Source organism: Lagenorhynchus albirostris, chromosome 21 (genome assembly GCF_949774975.1).
Source record: "Lagenorhynchus albirostris chromosome 21, mLagAlb1.1, whole genome shotgun sequence".
NCBI classification, from domain to species: Eukaryota; Metazoa; Chordata; class Mammalia; order Artiodactyla; family Delphinidae; genus Lagenorhynchus; species Lagenorhynchus albirostris.
The window spans coordinates 13,103,282-13,117,825 of record NC_083115.1 but is presented as its reverse complement, the minus strand read 5'-3'; positions in this window follow the sequence as shown (position 1 = coordinate 13,117,825).

Genomic DNA, 14,544 nt, shown 5'->3' with positions numbered 1-14,544 from the left:
TCAAGTTCCTGCCTGAGATTCTGGACAAGAGTTGGTTGTTCTTTAATGGCAACAGTGATGTCATAGACTTGAGAAGATGTCCTAATTTTCCATTTAGAGAGGCCCCTCCTGGTCTCTGGTTGTGCTCAGCTTTTCTTTCCCTTTATAGACCTCCCCGGGGCATCTGCATTGCAGATGGGAGAGGCAGTGGGGCAGGTAGACCAAGGACACCCAGAAGGCAGAGAGACAACTGGGTCATAGACCCCAACATGCGACCCTCAGTTACCCTGGATTGGGTGGTTAGCGTTTGGGCTTCTTTCTATTTAGGTTGGGGATAAACAGTGGATAATCAAAGAAAAAGAGAGCATATGAGATGAGATGTTTAGTTTGCAGAAAGTTGAGGTGGGAGAGAAAGCCAGCAGCCCGTCAGGAAAGAGGGGAGAGAGTCAGGATTGCCTGTGCATCTGATGGAAAGAACCCAGTGGAGGGTCTTGAAGAACCGAATAGATGAGCTCATTTCCTCGAGGACCAGGAATCTGGAGAAAGGATGCGTTCTAACTTGAGTGTGGAAGATACAGATTACAACTATGAAGAGATGTGAGCTTCCCAGATAAGCAGGTAGCAGAAGATCTGGGCTGAGGGTAGAGGGTAGATTTCAGGGACTAAGCAATGCAGTCTAGCTTTGTTTTCAGTTTTTTGTTTTGTTTTGTTTTGTCTTTTTCTGTTCTTGTTTTTTAGTGCAAACTAAAGCAATCTCTAGAGGCAAATGACCTGAATGCTTAAGACCATATATATGGTTTTTCCCCAAGGATCTTTATATCACTGATATTCCTACTGTCATCACATGGCTGGAATTTAGTGTCTGCTCACTAATTTCAGTTCGTGAAATGGTAAAGACCACGGGCACTGGAGTCAGAGAGCTTGGGTTTGAATCCTGACCCTGCCATCTACGATGAAATTGAATATGTTACTTCGACCCTCTGTATCTCAACTACTTCATCTTTAAAATGGGGTCAAGGGACTTCCCTGGCAGGCCAGTGGTTAAGACTCCATGCTTCCAATGCAGGGGAGACGGGTTCAATCCCTGATCCCGCATGCCTCGTGCCCTACTCCCCCCCACCAAAATGGGAACCATGATAGTCCCTACCCAGTAGGGCTGTGGTGAAGATAAAAGGAGTGAATGCATGTTAAGCCCTTGAAGTAGTTCCTGGCACATATTAAGCCCACTAAAATACCATTTCTTATAGGAAAAGAACATAGGAGAAAACGGGCCAACAAGTTGTAGCTCCTTAGTCCCCCAAGTTTTCTGTGAGATCCAAGAAGAGGCCAGAGTAAACATAGGTGATTTAGCACGTCATCTTGGCATGTGGCATGAGTACCTGGGGACCCACTGGATCCTACATTAGAAGAAGAGGAGGGTGACTACCCTAGTCAATTACATAGCATGTGGAAAATATAAAAGCAGCAGCACAATGTCCGAATCTGCCTCCTAAAAGCATTGCTAAGTAATTCACTGAGCCTGAGACATAGGCAGATGGTGGGATCCCTTGAAACGCCACTGTGAAATGTCTGGAGCCTTTCTAGATTAATAGCATTAGAAAAATGCTGTTAGAAAAATCCTACGTTAGAAACATCCAATGCCTGACTTTTCCCACTATCCCCTTCAGTTTTTGCCATCTCTCCCGAGGAAAGGAACTTTTAAAATTATTTTTAAACGTAAGAGGAAGAATTATCAATCCAATAAGGAAAACAAAAGCATTCTAATTAACAGCCGTTCATGGGAGAAGAGCTTGCTGCTGCAGGACTAGATAAATGCCAACCCAAAGCTACAGACATCGAGCAAGCCATACAGTCAAGTTCAGTTATATCATCCTCACTCAGCCAAGTAATTGATATCCAATCATTTTGCCTGATGCGTGTTGATGGAGAGAGAGTGATTTCTCCCTGCACAGGACCAGCGTCACGAGCAGCTCTGGACTGCTGCTCAAGGAACAAAAGAACAGGCAGGGCAGGCTCACTGGGGAATCTGTCCCCAGATCAACCCACCTGAGGCAATGGAGACAGGGCAGCCAGCTCCTGGAATTCAAAGCAGAGATCACCCCCAGCCACCTGTCACCTTTCACTAAGTCTCTTTGACTTAGTAAAACCTTTGCATTCTGAATAGAGAACTTGCTGAAGCAAATTACTGCTTGGCAGGAAGAAACTAGGTGGTGATGTTTCCCCCTCCTGTTAGCAGAAGTAGTTATGATAATGACAATGAATGTTGCTTAAAAAAAAAAAAAAAGCCTATGTTTAAAAGATTGATTGAGTCCTTTGTTTCATGACCTTGATAGCTAAATGGTTATTTAATGAATGATTTGTAAGTGCTGTTACTTCGTATTCAAGAATCGAGGGAAAGTATCCTTCAGATGCCCGTCTCCACAGTGGAGTGGAGATAATCTCCGAACAGCCATTTGAATCATTAGGGAATCTAATCCCAGTCCAGGGACATAGGATTTCAGTACTAACCCGAAAAAAGAAGTGAATTATACAGCTAATTATCATTGCACAGGCAAATAAATTCTAGCCATTCAAATCTGCTTCCACTCAAAAGTGCTATTTGTTGAACTTAAATAATGCCTTAGGACCTACTGATATAAACATTCTTATTTGCTAGAAAAGCTTTCATAGAAACAAAGCTCCAAGAGTCAAGCAAAGACTGGGACCAAGAAACATCAAAGAAACACCTCATTGTATTAGATATTTCCATGGAGCCTCATTGGGCAGCCGACAACCGTGGGACTGTCTTGCTTTGATGACAATTCAGCAGGCAGAACTCTCAGACACCTGCTATATCAGCAAACTGTTTTCTCCCAAGAGATAATACCGTATATTGGTCAATAGAACCCATACTGTTAGGATGAAAAACACACTCATGGGTTTTTTAGGGTTAAAGGTGTTGACCTTCTGGTCCAACCCAGAGAGGTTAAGACCCTGTGTGCTCTACACACAGAGGCAGACCCAGGACATGAAACCACTACGTTTTCTGGACTGCTGATTCAGTGCTCTTTCTACTTCACTGAGCTGCCTCTTAGGGAACACATTTGAATCCCTGGAGTTAAAAAAATTCAACAGAAATATTCAACTTGCTTTACACTTGAGATAGACAGCTCTCAAGTGTAAGGGAAAAAGAGGCTCCATCTCTCAGAGCCCACCTTGCCCCAGGTTTGGATTGAACTGCAGTTTCAGGGTGGGGTAAGGGGGGCAGGCAGCGATTTTGGCAAGTCTGAAGACAGCCTGGAAGTGGCTTGAAAATGTCCTAGCGATCTTGAGAGTTTCAGGAAGTACTACTGGCTTGTGGCCCACAGACTGCAGGAACTGAGCGATAAGGAGGACACATTCCAGGTGGGGGGACAAGATAGGGGGGACACGTTCTCTCCAGGAGGGGAAATCCACAGAAAAGCGAACTCTGTGGGTGTGATTGTTTCACTGTGTAGCACACATTTACTGAGTCTTTTCTATGTGAAATGCATCCTTTCATGAAATGATGATAAAAGGAGATGTGGGTAGATGGAAGTGAGGATTGAAGACCTGGAGTTATGCTTAGTATAAAAGTCACTTGCCTTGGGGCTTCCCTGGTGGCGCAGTGGTTGAGGGTCCGCCTGCCGATGCAGGGGACACGGGTTCGTGCCCTGGTCCGGGAAGGTCCCACATGCCGTGGAGCGGCTGGGCCCGTGAGCCATGGCCACTGAGCCTGCGCGTCCGGAGCCTGTGCTCCGCAATGGGAGAGGCCACAGCAGTGAGAGGCCCGCATACCGAAAAAAAGTTCTATGTCAGGTACAACAAAGGACCCACAATGGGAACAGAGAGAACTATGGCACCTGGGCTCAGGTGGAAACAGGAGACAAGGCCACTTTTCTTGAATGTTTTCAATTATAAGTCACTGTAGAGGAAGAGAAAGAGGAGGGTGTTATCTGCTACTTAAAATTTCCAGCAACTTCCAGAAAAATATTCTGTATCTTCTAGATACACAGTAAATATTTGTTGAGAAATGAACTGCTGAATTGGTGAAAGAATGACTAGTCATGTCTCATTTATTTTGACTCTTTGTGGAATTATGTTGAATGATTTTTCCAGTTAACTAAGATTTCCTCCTATAGATGTGAAGTCACCTGCTTTTAAACATGTTATATGGTCATGTTTTTAGTGCTTCAGTCATGTTCCTTTCTTCTTAAATGCATTTTATGGAACATAATTTTGCCTTTTCATTGGTTATTTTACTGTGTACAACTGTGACTTTGAGGTTTGGAAGTGTGAGCTATTTGCCTCCACCCTACAGTGATTTTTTTTTTTATTCGGGGCTTCTTCATTCTCCTTCCTTACCTTACCAATCATCACGAGTGTGCATTACCGTGAGCCAGACATGCCCTAGGTACCTGGAAACAACAGTGAACAAGACGGATGTGGTTCCTTTACAAAGTTTCCAGTCTAATCTGGAATTCAAACAAACCAGGCGAATAATTACAACCTGAGGTGAATTCTTTTTTTTTTTTTTCTGGCCGCGCAGCTTGTGGGACCTTAGTTCCCTGACCAGGGATCGAACCTGTGCCCCCTGCATTGGAAGGGCGGAGTCTTAACCACTGGACCACCAGGGAAGTACCTGAGGTAAATTCTATGAAGATAACTGCTAAGATAGAGAATAATGTTAGAAAACAGGTGAGTATTCCTGTAGCATGGTGAGCCCTGAAGACCTTGCTCTGAAGGTGACAGCTAAGCCACATCCAGAAGGAGCAGGCCAGCCAACTGTGGGGAGAATGCCTGGCAACTGTTTCCACCCCGCTTTCCCCTCAATCTCATTGCTGAAGTCGGCCAGCAAATATCAGAAACACACATCTGTTAAATCATTAATCTCATGTTCACAGAAAATAGAGATGTTGCTCTTAAGGGGATTTCAGTCTTTCCTTAGGTGAAAATATACGTTTATGACAACTATTTTATTTACTCTTCATCCCACTTTGGAAAGATGTGCAAAGCACTGATCCCCAGGGGAATAAACACTGAATGATGCATGGCCCCCTCTACCTTAGGAATGGTGTTAGTCAAGGGAAGTGAGGCTGCTTCGCAGTAACAAGTAATCCCCGAATCTCGGTGGCTTGATGTACTAGTAGTTTATTTCTCACTCACACAATTTCCAAAGCGGGTCAGCAGCTCTCCTGGGTAGCTCTCCTACAAGTTGGTACTCAGAAATCCAGGCTCCTTTCATCTTGTGATTCTGGCCTCTATCCACAGAAGGTGAAGAGTGCACTGGAGGCTCATCAAATATTTAATTTAATTAATTAATTAATTATTATTTTTTTTTTTTTGCGGTACGTGAGCCTCTCACTATTGTGGCCTCTCCCGTTGCGGAGCACAGGCTCCGGACGCTCAGGCTCAGCGGCCACGGCTCACGGGCCCAGCTGCTCCGTGGCATGTGGGATCTTCCCGGACCGGGGCATGAACCTGTGTCCCCTGCATTGGCAGGCGGACTCTCAACCACTGCGCCACCAGGGAAGCCCTCATCAAATATTTTAAAAGACCAGTCTTGCAAGTTGCTTACAATACTTTCACCCAATTCCATCAGTCCGAACCCAAACATATAGTCTCACTCTAACAGCAAGGAAGACTAAGAAATGAGGTCTCCCTATGTTCCCAGAAAGAAGAAATGGGATTGATGAAGATATAGCTGCCCTCCATTGTAGGAAGCTCTTAATTTAGTGGCCCAGAAAGTCCAGCAGACACTAAAGTATCTTTAGGAGGGGCAACTGTTAAAAACATTAAATAGAGGTGGAATCAAAGATGGGAGTCCACAGGGATGAGATTGATTAATTCTGATTAATCAATAAGGGAGAGCTGATAAGGGAAGTCTGCTAGAGGAACTGGGTTTAATCGGGGTCTTAAAGGATGAATAGGTATTTAAATGGTAGGAATAAAAAAGTGAAGTTAGACAAAGGCACAAAAATGTGAAAGTTCATACCAGCCAGAAACGATGAGGCATCTGGTAAGAAGAGTGGGGAAAAAAGAGGGACCACATTCCCAAGGGTGTTGGATGTGAAGTTAAATAGTTGGATTTTGTTCTGTGGGAAATAGGACATCATGAAAGCTTTTTGAATAGGTGGTAATATCATGAGATTTGTGTTTAAAAAAAGATACTTTCTTTTCCATGTATTTGGCTGTTGGCTGAGGTTGGTGGGAAGCTTAATGAGTGATAATTAGGGATGTTGCTGCTTCATAACAGGTAGTTCTTTTCTTCCAAGAATTGACAACACTTTATATGTGCTGGAGAAGCTCATTAATCCTCAGTTTCTTCAAGAACAGCACAGATGAATTAAATATCCCTCTGTGACCTACGTACTTTACCGAACTGAGAGAACCTCATGCTGGTGGCCCAAAAGACATATAAAAAATGTTACAGGTTGCATCATCTGTCAGCCTTGCAGAGAACTCTGTCCAAATTCTTTTGGGAGAGGCAGAGCCATGTACCAGCTCCCCAGCGGAGCCCAGAATACTGACATACGAGTTCAGGGATTTTGGGCAACACTTTGAGTCTATTGTCATCAGTACGTTTGGGTTCCAGTTTTCAACTTGTTTCTGATCAGCTAATAACAGCCCATATCTTAAACTTTAACCTAAAAGATAAAGATCCATCTCTTCATGGATTCTCAATCCTACTGTTTCGTCGTCGTGTTGATAGTCAAATGTATTTCTCCATTACAGCATTTGTCTAAATGTATGGAAATTTCATTTAAGTCCTAACATAGTTGAAGTATCTTTAGTTTCTTTGTAGCTCCTCACCCAAGGTCCCAACCCTTTTCATTCCCACATCCCCAACCTGGAGAACAGTTGAAAATACAGAAACGTAAAAACCTTGATGCTAAGTGATCTTTCTCCAGAGAAGTTTAGCACACTTCACTTAAGTAGAAGTCTCTGTTGGTTCTGCATCCAATGGCCAGTTCTTTCCTTACTTACTCTTTGGTGTCAAAGCCATGATTTTGTCCAGATATCCTGGACTTTTCCCTAATCTGACTCAGGTATAAATCCAAATTAATCTAATCACAGCAATTTTGTGCCCCTTATCAGTAATGGATTTAGGGGTGACCCAGTGTAGACAATGACGCATGAGTACAGGTCTGCTTGGGGGTTTCTTGGAAATGTTGCCTTGATTTTGAAGAGCGCCGATGCCAGTGTTTGTTTCTCTTCTCCCACCATCAAGATATGGTACCTGGAACAGCAGTAGCCACCTTGCAGCCCTGGGGAAGCCCAGCTGGAGCAATGCCAGTGCCCTGAGGATGACTGAGCCAGGAGGACAAGAAAAGCTTAGGGCTCTGGTGGCATTGCAAAGTCACCGGCTTAACCAAACCCAAGGAGTTCTACCAGGACCGCTTTTATGTGAGATGATTCATTTTCTTTACTGCTCTAAGACGATCAGTTTGGACTTTTCTGTTGCTTGCAGCAGAAGCACTGTAACCAATAACAATGGCAATTCACAGCGTTTCTTACCATCCCAGTGAGGAAAGCAGATGGTCAGAGCAGAGCACTCACGTTACATCACTCTAAGCTATAATGTAATCAGTGCCCCTGGAGTTGCACAAAGCAGGTTCCGGAAAGCAGGGAGTGAGCAAATGGCTTCATTTGAGTCACCGAGGGGACCAAGAAGAAAGCCAGGAAGAAGGCAGCCAAGACAGTGGCTTCCTCCTTGAAGGTCAGCTGGAGCATGGAGCCTGGCTCAGCCAGCTCTGATTCCTTTTGCCCATAAACTTGGGCCACTTCACTCCACATCTCGAAGCTTCAGCTTTTCTCATCTGTAAGATATATGCCTCGCAGGTTGCTGTGAGAATACAAAATAATGCATGATAATTCGTGTAGTGTGGTGCTTACAGCCCATGCACTATGGGCATTCAGTAAAGGCAGCTTTTATTTTAACAAGCGTGATGATTCCCAAACTTTTTCTGCCTCAGATCTTTGATGGTAGCAAGGAACCTCTGGGTCATTTATCCTCTTACTGTCGCTTGACACCATAAATTCATAGGCCAGAAGGGAAGGAGAGTGTTCCATGAATGAGACTCAATTTGCAGCTGTGATCAGTGAGTCATTACTTCATGCCTGAAACCCACATCCAAACAACTCCATCTCCATATGTGAAAGCTCGTATGCATCAGGAAAGATCCTGGGACCATACCTGAGAACACATTTTCTTTTTTTTCCTCGGATTTATTGAGATATAATTGCCATATAACATTGTGTAAGTTTAAGGTGTACAATGTGTTGATTTGATACTTATATATTGCAGAATGATTGCAACCATAGCTAACACCTCCTTCACATCATATAATTACTAGTTATTCTATTGTGTTGAGAACATTTAAGATCTACTCTCTTAGCAACTTTCAAGTATATAATACAGCATTATTAACTATAATCACCATGCTATACATTAGATCCTCAGAACTTATTCATTTTATTACTGGAAGTTTGTATCCTTTGGACAACATCTCCCTATCCACCCCCCCAAGGCCCTGGTAACCACCATTCTAATCTCTGTTTCTATGAGTTCAGCATTTATAGATTCCACATATAAATGATATCATATAATATTTTTCTTTCTCTGACTCATTTCACTTAGTGTGATGGCCTCAAGATCTGCCTATGTTGTTACAAATAGCGGGATTTCCTTCTATCTTATGGCTGAATAGACATCTTCTTACGTATTCATCCATTGATAGACACTTAGGTTGTTTCCGTATCTTGGGTATTGTGAATGAACACACAGTATAGCTATCTCTTAGAGATTCTGGTTTCATTTCCTTGGGGTATGAAAAGGAAGTGGAATTGCCGGATCATATGGTGGTTCTATTTTTAATGTTTTGAGGAACCCCTGTACTGTTTTCCATGGTGGCTGCACCAATTTACATTCCCTCCAACAGTGCACAAGGGTCCACAGAACCCATTTTCTTTTTTTTTTAACATCTTTATTGGAGTATAATTGCTTTACAATCGTGTGTTAGTTTCTGCTTTATAACAAAGTGATCAGTTATACATATACAGAACCCATTTTCTTAAGCTATATTGCCACCTACAAACGGCGGAAAACTGGGTTTGTAAGAGTCATTTCAACCGAGTGCCGCGCCACTTACAGATACGCCGCATTAATTTTTTTTTTTTTTTTTTGCCTTATGCGGGCCTCTCACTGTTGTGGCCTCTCCCGCTGCGGAGCACAGGCTTCGGACGCGCAGGCTCAGCAGCCATGGCTCACGGGCCCACCCGCTCCGCTGCATGTGGGATCTTCCCGGACCGGGGCACGAACCCATGTCCCCTGCATCAGCAGGCGGACTCCCAACCACTGCGCCACTAGGGGAGCCCCCGCATTAATTTTTTTCATAACTACTTGTTAGCCTCCAGTTTGAGAGAAAGACAATTAAAAAAAACAAAAACCCTGAAATGTTCTTGCTTGGAATTGTAATTGCTCATTAGAACCCCGTTTCATTATAATTGTGCAATTCATTATGCTGAGCGCTTCATTAGAAGTATTGTAAAACTGACAACTTGAATATTGAAATGAATCTGATTTAGAGCTTTACTGTTTCTTGAGGGCATTTTCTAATTAATGCAAGTCTGAGAAACCAGAAAAAGTTACAGTCTTCATATTTTCTTCTGGGGGTCATTACTGGAGATGTGTTTTTAAAAAAATCATTTTGAATTAGGAAGCTTTCTTTAGCACAGAAAGAAAAAAATAGTCCATAAACCCGAAATAGTCACAGTGAGGCCACATCTATCTTTGCAGATACAGAGAGCTCAGAATGACCCGCACTTAATGCTAACCCAAATGTTTTTAGAGCGCTGTTAGGGACTTCGGGGTAAAGAGAGCGGATTGAACGTTTTCGTTTATCGCTCTTTCCTCTTGAAATCCCGCTGAAATGACAGCAACGGAGGTTTCAAAGGGGTAGAAACCTACAAGGACAAAGAAAATGAAGGGGAAGAACAGAGCAACAAAGTCCTGGCAGCTGCAGGCAGAAGGACAAGGACTATCGACATTTCAGACCCAAGAACCAGAATCGGAAGCCGACAGAGTAGGAGGTGAGGTGCAAACTCATTGCGCTCAGCACCCCCCGGATGTGCAGGAATTAGCGGTTCCAGTAAGTGGAGCTAAAGGTGGGGCTCGAGGAGGATCAGCTGAGAGTCTGCTTGGGAAGCATTTGGTCCCCGGCAGAGGGACAGTCACTCATCTCCACTGGTACAAGTCGAGAGGTTTTTTCCCTCTGGAGAGGGTGGAACAGAGGGTCTCTGGACTGGAAGATTCTAGCAATGGTTGATGGCAAGTCTACCATAATACAACAGGGGATCAGATGAAAACTTACACATCTAATGATTAGACCTTCCCTCCAAGCCCTCTTAGGTCAGCAAAGTGCTAGCAGCAGGGCCTAGACCCTGAGCATGAGATTGGAAGATGCTTCTTTGAGGAATCTGACCATCCCAAGGAGAAATAGCTAAAAATGCCTCTCTCAGGGAGTTCCCAAGAAAACAGACAGTCAGAGCGGTGGCTCCCAAAGTGTGGTCTCCAAACCTGCAGTATCGCCAACACCTGGGAACCCGCTAAAAATGCAAATTCTCACACCCTGCTCCAGACCTACAGAATAAGAACCACTGGGGTAGGACCCTGAGATCTACTTTAAGAAGTCCCCCACCTATTCAGTAAAGTTGAGAACTACTGCTCTTCAGCAAAGCTCACCATGGACACAAAATGTCCCTTCCTTATAAATGTGAGCAGATGATCAAGGGTGAGCAGATATCTAAAGAAAGATGGAGAACAAAATAAATTGAAATAAATAACAATCTTGGAGGAAAAAGAGACTTTTCAGGGAAAATTAAACTTGGAAAACAGCTAACATTAATACCGTTGGAGGGGTAAGAAAAGATATTTCATCCATGAAAACAAGAAGAGGTGACTATTTTTTTTAAGAAGGGGTCCTTTGAAAAACAATGAAAATGGGCTTTTGAAAATTTTTAAATATGGTAGTAGAAAGGAAGAATTCAACCAAACACTAAAAAGTGAAGCAAAAAGACAGAAAAAAAAAAAAAAAACAGGGGGAGAAAAAAAGAAACATCTGAAGGTTAGTCTAGGAAAGTGAGCCGGACAAAGGAAGCAGAGGGGAGATATAATGAAAGAACTGAGAATTGTTTCCCAGCATTGAAGACCATACAGCCCTAGATGGGATCCACACCGTGTCCAGACATTGGATGAAAATAGATTTGTATCCAGACATGTCATTGTCAGATTTCAGAATGTGGGAATAAAGAGAAGATCCTGCAAGTTTCCAAAAAGAAAACCTAGGTGCATACTAAGGATTAAGAACCAGCTTCAAATGTCTCTGGAGCAACATTGGATCCTGGAGGACAATGGAACAAAGAAGAGAGCCTGAAGGAAGATGGTGTCCAAAGTTGAATTCTATACCCTGGTAGACGATTAATCCTATGGGGAGACAGAATAAGTATCATCCAACGTGAGGGTAGAATAAAGACATTTAAAAACAGGCTCAGGGACTTCCCTGGTGGTGTGGTGGTTAAGAATCCGCCTGCCAATGCAGGAGACAAGGGATCGAGTCCTGGTCCGGGAAGATCCCACATGCCGCGGAGCAACTAAGCCCGTGCGCCACAACTACTGAGCCTGTGCTCTAGAGCCCGTGCTCCACAACAAGAGAAGCCACTGCAACGAGAAGCCCGCGCACCGCAACGAAGAGTAGCCCCTGCTCGCCACAACTCGAGAAAGCCCGCACTCAGCAACGAAGACCCAATGCAACCAATAAATAAATAAATAAATAAAATAAAAACAGTCTCAGTTTTCGAAGTTTTCGGATCGAGAGGTTAAATTTTATAATAAGAACTGGATAGTGATCACTGTTAAAGTATCAACTTCTGATTCGCAGAGACACTTATCAGAGAAGTACTTAAACCAAGGACTTTGTGACGACTACTGTTTGTCCTCTGCATCTATTCTCATCCCTCTTCCATCCAGGCTCCACCTGTGACCAGAAAGTCCTCTCTCCTGAAGACTTGTCTCTCCAGCCTTCCTGTACATCCTTGGGATACTAAGCAAACCCTTTTGTTCTCAGTGAGGCTTCATCTTGCCTCAGTTCTAGAATTTCTATCAAGAGGGGTTTGGGTAGAAATCTAGATGAGGGGGTAGGAGGCCAGCCCTGGGGTCTTGTCTACAAGCTACATTCTTAAAAACTTAGATTTCATAGCACTTTAAATAAAACTTTTCAACGAGATTTTACTTACTCTAAATATAAGGTTAAGAAAATATTGCTTGCCCCATCCAATGTTATTTTTATTTGGGGTGGGTTGGAGGAGACTGATAGAGATTGGGGCTGTGAGCTCAGGGCCCCCACCTCAGCCATCCTTGGCCCTTCATCCTGGGATGATGGCAGGAACAGAGTCATTCTTCCCAGTAGGTAACTTGGAGGCTGTTTGGATGCGCCTTCTCGTTCCTGGGAATGAATTACCTCAGGTCTGACCCACTCGGAGCCTCTCGCAGTGAACCTCCCTCTTAGAAGCTGCTCTCATAAGCTGCCCAGCTGGCCTCCTCAGAGCTGCAACACCGCTTTCTCAGACAGCTACCCTTACAGAGACTTATTCAAAGATCCCTAGATTGGCCAGGGCAGGAATTCTGGGTAAGGGCACAAGGACACTCTCCTGTTTTCTCAGCTTCACTGGGCCGAGCCTTAAGGCAGGACCCAGATCCACTGGGTTTTGGGTGAACGATTTGTTTAGCGTGGTGGTTAAGAGCCTGTCTTGGAGTGAGACAAAAATGGGTTCGAGTCCTGCCTCTGCAAACTATCTGGAGAATGGGACAGATGAACCTGTCTCAACTAGTGGTGGTAGATTCAACGAGCTAACGTATGCAAGGATTAAGCACATTAAATCCTCCATCAGTGACAGTTCATTAACAAAATTAACCACAACTCTCTAAGAGTTTCCTCTGAGGAAAAAGCACTGCAGAAATAGTCCCTCTGGGCTAAGGTATCTAGGAAACGAGACCAAAATCTCTGGGTTCTTTTATTTATATTCTCCCCTTCCCTTTTCCTTCCCTCCCCCCATATTGGCCTGGGGACACAGCTACAAATTAAGTCCAATCTCAGTACTAGTTCTAAAAGCTCTATAACCTGAAAAATATAGAAAAACAGACATATTAGACGTTTAAAGAAAATTTAAAAGACAAAATGAAACACAATGTAAAGCTTTTCCTCCCCCCTTTTATTCTAGGAGTGTGTCCCTATTTGTCTCTGACTTTCACCAGTGGGTAGAGTGATAATAACGCTAATTGGCGTTATTAGTCAAGAGCTTTCGAGTCTGTTCCAAGCACTTTACTGAGATTATCTCATTGAACCCTTACGGGACTCCTAGGAGGTAGATACCTTTCTTATTCTTTCTCGGAGATAAGCAAACTGGGGCTTAGAGATGATAACTAACTTACGGGGAGGCATACAGCAGCTCACTGCGTGGAAGAACACCCCAACGGTTTGGGTTCCTGAAAGCATGGTGTCAGCCTCGTACAGGAGGGACATCCATGGACTCCACCCTTCTTGTCCCTATGGCTTCTAGGAAAAGTGTGGAAAAGGTCAGTTTTCTTCTTCGTCCCATGTAGCTAGCAGGGAGCTTTTTGCATGTCCAGGGATATCTCTCTGTCCTCTGCCTCAACATACAGAGCTGTGCAGAAGGAGCTGGTCCATGAGAACTTAGAGGTAGAAAGTGTCAGGGCTCAGTTCGACCCTCTAACTTGATTCCTATTCATCTCCAAACCCTTCAGAGGCCAGGGCTGGGTCTCAGATACTCTTGCCTTCCCCAAAGGGGTGCATAGCAGAAGCAACTATTCTAACTTTGCTACCCACATTTATTTACTTTTTTTCATCTCTTCAGTTCCCTCTTGGCAAGATTATTCCCAACAGGTATATCAGGAGGAAACCTTGACTAGATGATCTGCAAATTTCCGACAACTCTGAAATTCTCTCATTCTGTTGTTATATAGCTTAATGTTCTATAAAAGATAAAGATATGCATCACAGGTGTTAAGGGCATCCAGAAACGTCACTGGATATTAGTGCTTTCTGGGAATCTCTTTTAGGCATTGACAGTTGGGGTCATATTTCCACTAGGCTGAGGAGAAATCAGAAGGGAAATGACCTTGAGCTGACCTTGTGTGGGCCACTCTGTGGTCGGCTGAGAGCTCCTCTTTGACTGCTGCCATCCAGCGCAGCCCTGCAGGGTCCATGAAGAGTAGCTAAGGACCACCCTCAGAGGGTACATCGTGGGTAGAGCATGAGCTTGGATATTAAACCCTCCAGGGTTCAACTCCCAGCTCTGCTACTGACTGGCAGCATCAACCTAACCTCTCTGTTTTCTCATCTGAAAAATGCAGGTAATGCCACCCTCTTCCCTGGGCTGTGGTAATGCCCATCTCATGGTAAGCAGTGCATCATCAGTAGCTGTTAATAATAGCATCACTAACTAGTCTAATTGCCCTTCCTGTTTTAAAGGCTCACAGCCTGTAATGCT